Raw genomic sequence first — 6,699 nt, forward strand, 5'->3', positions numbered from 1 at the left:
TCAAGATCGTAAGATCTGATAGAGGCGGAGAGTACTATGGAAGGTACACAGAAAAGAGACAAATGATAGGTCCATTTGCGCAATTTCTTGAAGAAGAAGGCATTGTTGCTCAATACACAATGTCTGGCACACTACAACAAAATGGTGTTGCAGAAAGAAGAAATCGCACACTTATGGACTTGGTAAGGAGCATGCTCAGTAATTTTGAGTTACCTTTATTTCTATGGAGTGAAGCCTTAAAAACTGTTGTGTATGTATTAAACCGGGTACCATCCAAGGCTATCCCTAAGACACCTTTTGAATTATGGAATGGATGGAAACCAAGTTTAAATCACTTACACATATGGGGTTGTCCTGCTGAAGTGAGGATTTACAATCCAAATATAAAGAAATTAGACCCAAGGACAACCGGCGGTCGTTTTATCGGCTATGCAGTCAACTCCAAAGGATTTAGGTTTTATTGTCCTTCTAATAATACTAGAATTGTTGAGTCTATGAATACAAAATTCTTAGAAGATCTTGAACATAGTGGGAGTGCTTATCCTTAAAGGATTGAATTAGAGGAAGTACAAGAGTTGACTGATGCTCCTTTATCTAAAGGACGTTTGATTATGTTTAAGGAAATCCAAACAGATTGCCTTGAACCACAATCAATTTTAGAACAGTCAACTCATGAGGAACAAGTTCATATTGAACCTACTCAACCCCCTCAAAATGAGGAGGAAGTAGGATTAAGAAGATCTTCTAGAATAATTAGACCAGCAATCTCTAGTGATTATATTGTATACCTCTAAGAGTCCGATTTTGATGTTGGGCCTAAGGATGATCCAAATTCATTTTCACAAGCCATGAGTGGGGAACACTCCACATTATGGTTAAATGCCATGAAGGAAGAAATGGAATCCATGGCTAAAAATCAAGTCTGGGATCTTGTTGACTTACCAGAGAAGGTTGTAGCCATAGGCTGTAAATGGGTTTACAAAACCAAAAGGGATGCTTCTGGTAATGTTGAACGATATAAAGCTAGACTTGTGGCCAAGGGTTTCACACAAAAGGAAGGTATTGATTATCATGAAACCTTCTCTCTAGTATCCAAGAAGGATTCATTTAGGATAATCATGGCATTAGTAGCTCATTTTGATTTAGAGCTACATCAAATGGATGTGAAAACAGCTTTTTTGAATGGGGATCTTGAAGAAGAGGTTTACATGAAACAACCTGAACGTTTTGATGATAACACTCAGAAAGCTTGCAAACTAAATAAATCTATTTATGGACTAAAACAAGCCTCCCGTCAATGGTATATTAAATTTCACAAAGTTATTACCTCATTTGGTTTTATTGAGAACTTTGTTGATCAATGTATATACCTTAAGGTTAGTGGGAGTAAAGTCATATTTTTAGTCCTATATGTAGATGATATTTTACTTGCAAGTAATGATTTAGGTTTGCTGCATGAAACCAAACAGTTTCTTTCTCAAAATTTTGAAATGAAGGATTTGGGTGAAGCCTCTTATGTCATTGGCATAGAGATTCACAGAGACAGAAAACAGAAAATATTAAAACTGTCTCAAAAGGCCTACATTGAAAAAGTTTTGGAAAGATTCAGAATGAAGAACTGTTCGGCTTCTGTAGTACCTATCATTAAAGGAGACAAATTCAGTAATGATCAATGTCCCCGAAATGCATTGGAACAGGAGCAGATGAAGAACATTCCATATGCATCTGCAATTGGCAGTCTATTGTATGCACAAGTTTGCACTAGACCTGACATTGCGATGGCAGTTGGAATGTTGGGTCGATATCAAAGTAACCCAGGAATGGAACATTGGAAAGCTGCAAAGAAAGTCATGCGGTATTTGCAAGGAACAAAGGACTACGGTTTGACATTCAGACACACTGACCATTTGGAGGTGGTTGGGTATTCAGATTCAGATTTTGCTGGATGTGTAGATAGTAGAAAATCTACTTCAGGGTATATCTTTCTTTTGGCTGGAGGGGCTATATCCTGGAGAAGTAACAATCAAACTATATTTGCTACATCTACAATAGAAGCAGAATTTATTGCGTGCTATGAAGCCACTACACAGGCGCTATGGTTAAGAAATTTGGTTGGTGGTCTCAAAATTGTCGATTCTATAGCGAGACCAATCAAGATCTTCTGCGATAATCGTGCTGCCATATTCTTTTCTAAGAATAATAAAAGTGGAAGCAGAAGTAAGCATATCGACATCAAGTATCTTCGTGTGAGAGAGAACATCAAAAGGAATGAAGTGCTAATTGAGCATATCAGTACTGAATTGATGATTGCGGATCCTATGACTAAAGGTTTACCGGTAAAGCTGTTTAAAAGTCATGTGGAGCATGTGGGACTCATTGATTCATTTTGTACCTTGTTCTTTCTAATTTGTCTATAGACACCAAGTTATTTTTTAATAAAGTTTGTGCACATTTGTTATATTATCCATAGGGATAAAATTAAAGTTGGACCCGAATAACTTATAGGAAGTTTATTCATAAAGTTTGATTGCCCATATAATGCTCATTTAAGGAATATTTTATATGTAATACATGGAAGGGACGACTTATTATATAAAGTTTTACCGCCATGATTCATGTGTAGTATTCCTTATATGAGTGGGAGGATTTCATAAATGGTTGGAATAAATAAAGTGATAATCATATTGAAGAACCGGACATCTAGGGAATTATATGTGTCATAAGGGCCAAGTGGGAGAATGTAAGAAATTACATATGTGTCCCTCAGACACATTTAATTCGTTGTAACGATTGGAATTTAAATAATTATCATAACGATAATTATTTAATTTATTGTAACGGGTGGAATTTAAATAATTATCATAACGGTAATTATTTAATATAAAGATTAAATATGATTTATTCCACATTAAGTTATATGAAATCATAACAGTTTAAAACGGTTTTTTTTATTAAATTTTCTGATTTATTCTCCTTGATGGGAGGAGAATAATCAGTTATCTAATTGATGACTAGGGTCCCTAGCCTACCTATATAAAGAGCCATGTGTATCTATCTATTGGCACACTTATAGGCACAGGCCACAAGAACTATCTAAATATTTTTGTTTTTTTAGAATACTTAGTATTGCAAAAAATTTATTCGTTCTTCGTTCTTCATCAAGCTTGAACAAAATATGGCTGGAGGTATTTATAATTCCGCTGCTTATTATTTTATAGCATTTTATTTTATATATTATGCTTACGCTCATAACGGCTGAACCTATTGGCTACTTGGCTGTAGCCTGTTGCTAGAGCTTGCTACGCACATGTTGACGTCGCACAATAACGCCTATCAAATATCAATGAGTCTGAAACTCTGATACCTCAAGCTTTGTTTCACGCACGTCACTACACAGTCTCCGGCCTAGCCAAGACTCTTATCCTTTAGACTTTCATTTCAATCCTTTGTGTTTGTTCTTTCTTAGTTTCTGACTCTTCAGTCTTCTCCTTTACACTTTCATTTCAAGTCTTCGTCTTTGTTCTTTCTTAGTTTCTTCTTGCATAATGCAAATGCAGCAAAACTGAAAATTCAGCATCCAAAAAAAAAAAAAAAAAAACAAAGTTTTGCCTTTACTGTAAGCTGGGAAAAGTTGATTGCAACTCGCAAGGAAACTCTCCCTCTTTCTCACCGTGACTCAGTACTTCTGTTGGACCGTGGGTGTCTTTAACTGTTTGTCCAAGCAAATTAAAAATTTTGATACTCAAGGTACATCATATATTTCTCAACTTGTTACCCTTCTCAGACGGACAAGGGAAATAGCCAAAAAAATTTCTTGCTATGGGCCAATAGGCAAAAAAACCTTATAATTTTTTTTCTTCTTCTTAAGAGTTCCCTCCCTCCTTCACTGCACCTATTTGATTCTGGAGCTTAGGAGTAATTCCTATCAGAGTTGCCGAACGGGAATCTCATATGAAAAAGAAGTAGAAAAAAAAGAAGAAGCAACATAAAGGGATTGCATTTTTTCTAGAAGTGTGAGAGGAGAGAGAACTTTTTTTATGATTATAATAAATCTTGGAATGCTACAGTGCACTGTAACATTCCCAAGGAATAGAATAATATAGAGAAGTCGCTCTAGGTGAGTTTTTGTGATTTGTTTTTAGATTTTTCCTAAATTTAGGAAACATAGCCCCTTATAAGGAAGCTGTTGTGAATGTTCTAAGCCACGGTGTTACCCTTCTCTTGAATCATATGATTTTGATACCATAATTTGATGGAAAAAGTGAAAAATAAATAATATATATATATATATATATATATGGACACACACACACACACACAAAATTGATCATCACCGTGGCATAACGATTTGTCACAAAATAACGATTTGTCACAAAGCTAACATATGGTACACATCCCATAATATATACCTGGTATATTAGAGTAATACATCTATGCAACATAAAACATATATGCAGCAAAAATTATATCTATATACCATCAACTGTTAATTACAACAATCAGAGCCGTAAAACTGTCTATCTATTTAAAGGTTAATCACAAAGTTATGTATATGACAAAAGAATGGCTAACAAAATACGTGTCACATGCGACTCAAGCCATATATAAAATAACTACAAAAATGGACTGTCATACCTAGCAACTGGGTCGTTGTCGACATTAGTGGTACCTGCAACCAAAGCATTAACATCTATATATATATATATATATAGACACACACACACACACACACACACACACACACACACAATTGATCATCACCGTGGCATGATGATTTGTCACAAAGCTAACATATGGTACACATCCCATAATATATAACTGGTATATTAGAATAATACATCTATGCAACATAAAACATATATGCAGCAAAAATTATATCTATATACCATCAACTGTTAATTACAACAATCAGAGCCATAAAACTGTCTATCTATTTAAAGGTTAATCACAAAGTTATGTATATGACAAAAGAATGGCTAACAAAATACGTGTCACATGCGACTCAAGCCATATATAAAATAACTACAAAAATGGACTGTCATACCTAGCCACTAGGTCGTCGTCGACATCAGTGGTACTTGCAACCAAAGCATTAACATCTACACGATCTCAAAGAATGATCCATTTGCTTGCTTCCTATAATTATTGAAAGCGTTCACTTGTTCCATTAGGCACTTGACAAAAGTCTGTAAAGATGCACTATTTTGTGCTAAGTGCATAGGACTAGCACAGAAGGAATAACTATCACCATGGAATGTGTTGGCAGAATTGATGGATTGGCCTACGCGAGAGCATCAACCTTCCTTGTGAGGGCATCTATCTTCATCCTCAAATCAGTGTCTCCCTTAACCTCATAGATGCCTCCTTTCTTTGGGATACCGACAGATTTATCCTGACAATTCAAAAAATCCCATTGTTGCAAGTTGTCGGACAACTTATCCAAAGTCTTGTAAGCTTCATCCCCCGTCAAACTCAAGAATGCTCTCCCAATTCATTGACTCGATCATACTATGGTTGGATTTAGCCAATCCTTGGTAGAAGAACTGAACGAATCTCCATTTCTCATATCCATGTGGAGAGCATCTTATCTCTCCCAACTTTCTGAAAACTTCTCATCCTCCTCCTAAATAAAAGAATTAATATCCTTTCGGCACTCATTCACTTTAAACATCGGAAAAAATTTATTATAGAACTTACTCAACAAGCTTTCCTAAGATGTAATAGACCTAACCATGCCTTGGCTCTATTATGAAGAGAAAAAGGGAAAAGTCTAAGGTGGATCGACTCCTCAGAGAAGTTCTGAAACTTGAATGTGGCACAGATATCCTTGAACTTCTTTGCATGGCTGTAAGGATTTTCAAGATCTAAGCCATGAAATGAGGGTAGGAGTTGGATGAAATGAGGTTTTAAATCAAAGTGGGTGACATTGGTAGGTGGCAATACTATACACGAAGGAGAGTTCGTCGCAACGGGTGCAAACAAATCCCTAAGTGATCTAGTATAATCCACGTTTTCAGCTCTCGGCTGCTCATTCTCACCCCTAGGCTACCCCACATTCTTAAGTTGATATGGATTTTTGGCTATGTTATCTCCCATCTCAACAGTCTCTCTCTCAATAGGTGCTCTCTGATTTCTCCTAAGAGTTCTTTCTAATTCGAGGTCTAAAGGTATCAACTCTAAGTTCAGGGATCTCTGACCAAGCATACACCAAATAACAAATACTCAAATAAAATAACTAAACAAAAATAAAAATATTAAAAAGAAAAAAGAAAAACAAACAAAAGATAATATAAAAGCAGAAAAAACACTAACAAAAATAAACCAAAAAGAAATTGTAAAATAATTTTTTTTTGTTAGACAATAAAACAAAAACAGATAAAAACAAAATAAACAAAAATTGGAAGAAAAAAAAAAAACAAAAATCTACCTAAACTAGTAGAAAAATAAAATCAATTTAAACAAAAATCAATTTTCACAATCAACAAACTCCCTTGCAACGACGCCAAAAACTTGTTGTGAATTTTAAAGTACTCGCAAGCACACGAATCGTATGCAATATAGTGTGTGTGTGAAAGTGCGAGGTCGAATCCACAAGAAATTGTGTTGTAAAAATTAATTTCTATTTAAGCTAATATTATTTTAACCTAGTTTCGAATTTTTGGGATTTTTTTCTTACAACATAATAAACTAAATTAAACT

Source organism: Alnus glutinosa, chromosome 7 (assembly GCF_958979055.1).
Source record: "Alnus glutinosa chromosome 7, dhAlnGlut1.1, whole genome shotgun sequence".
NCBI lineage: Eukaryota > Viridiplantae > Streptophyta > Magnoliopsida > Fagales > Betulaceae > Alnus > Alnus glutinosa.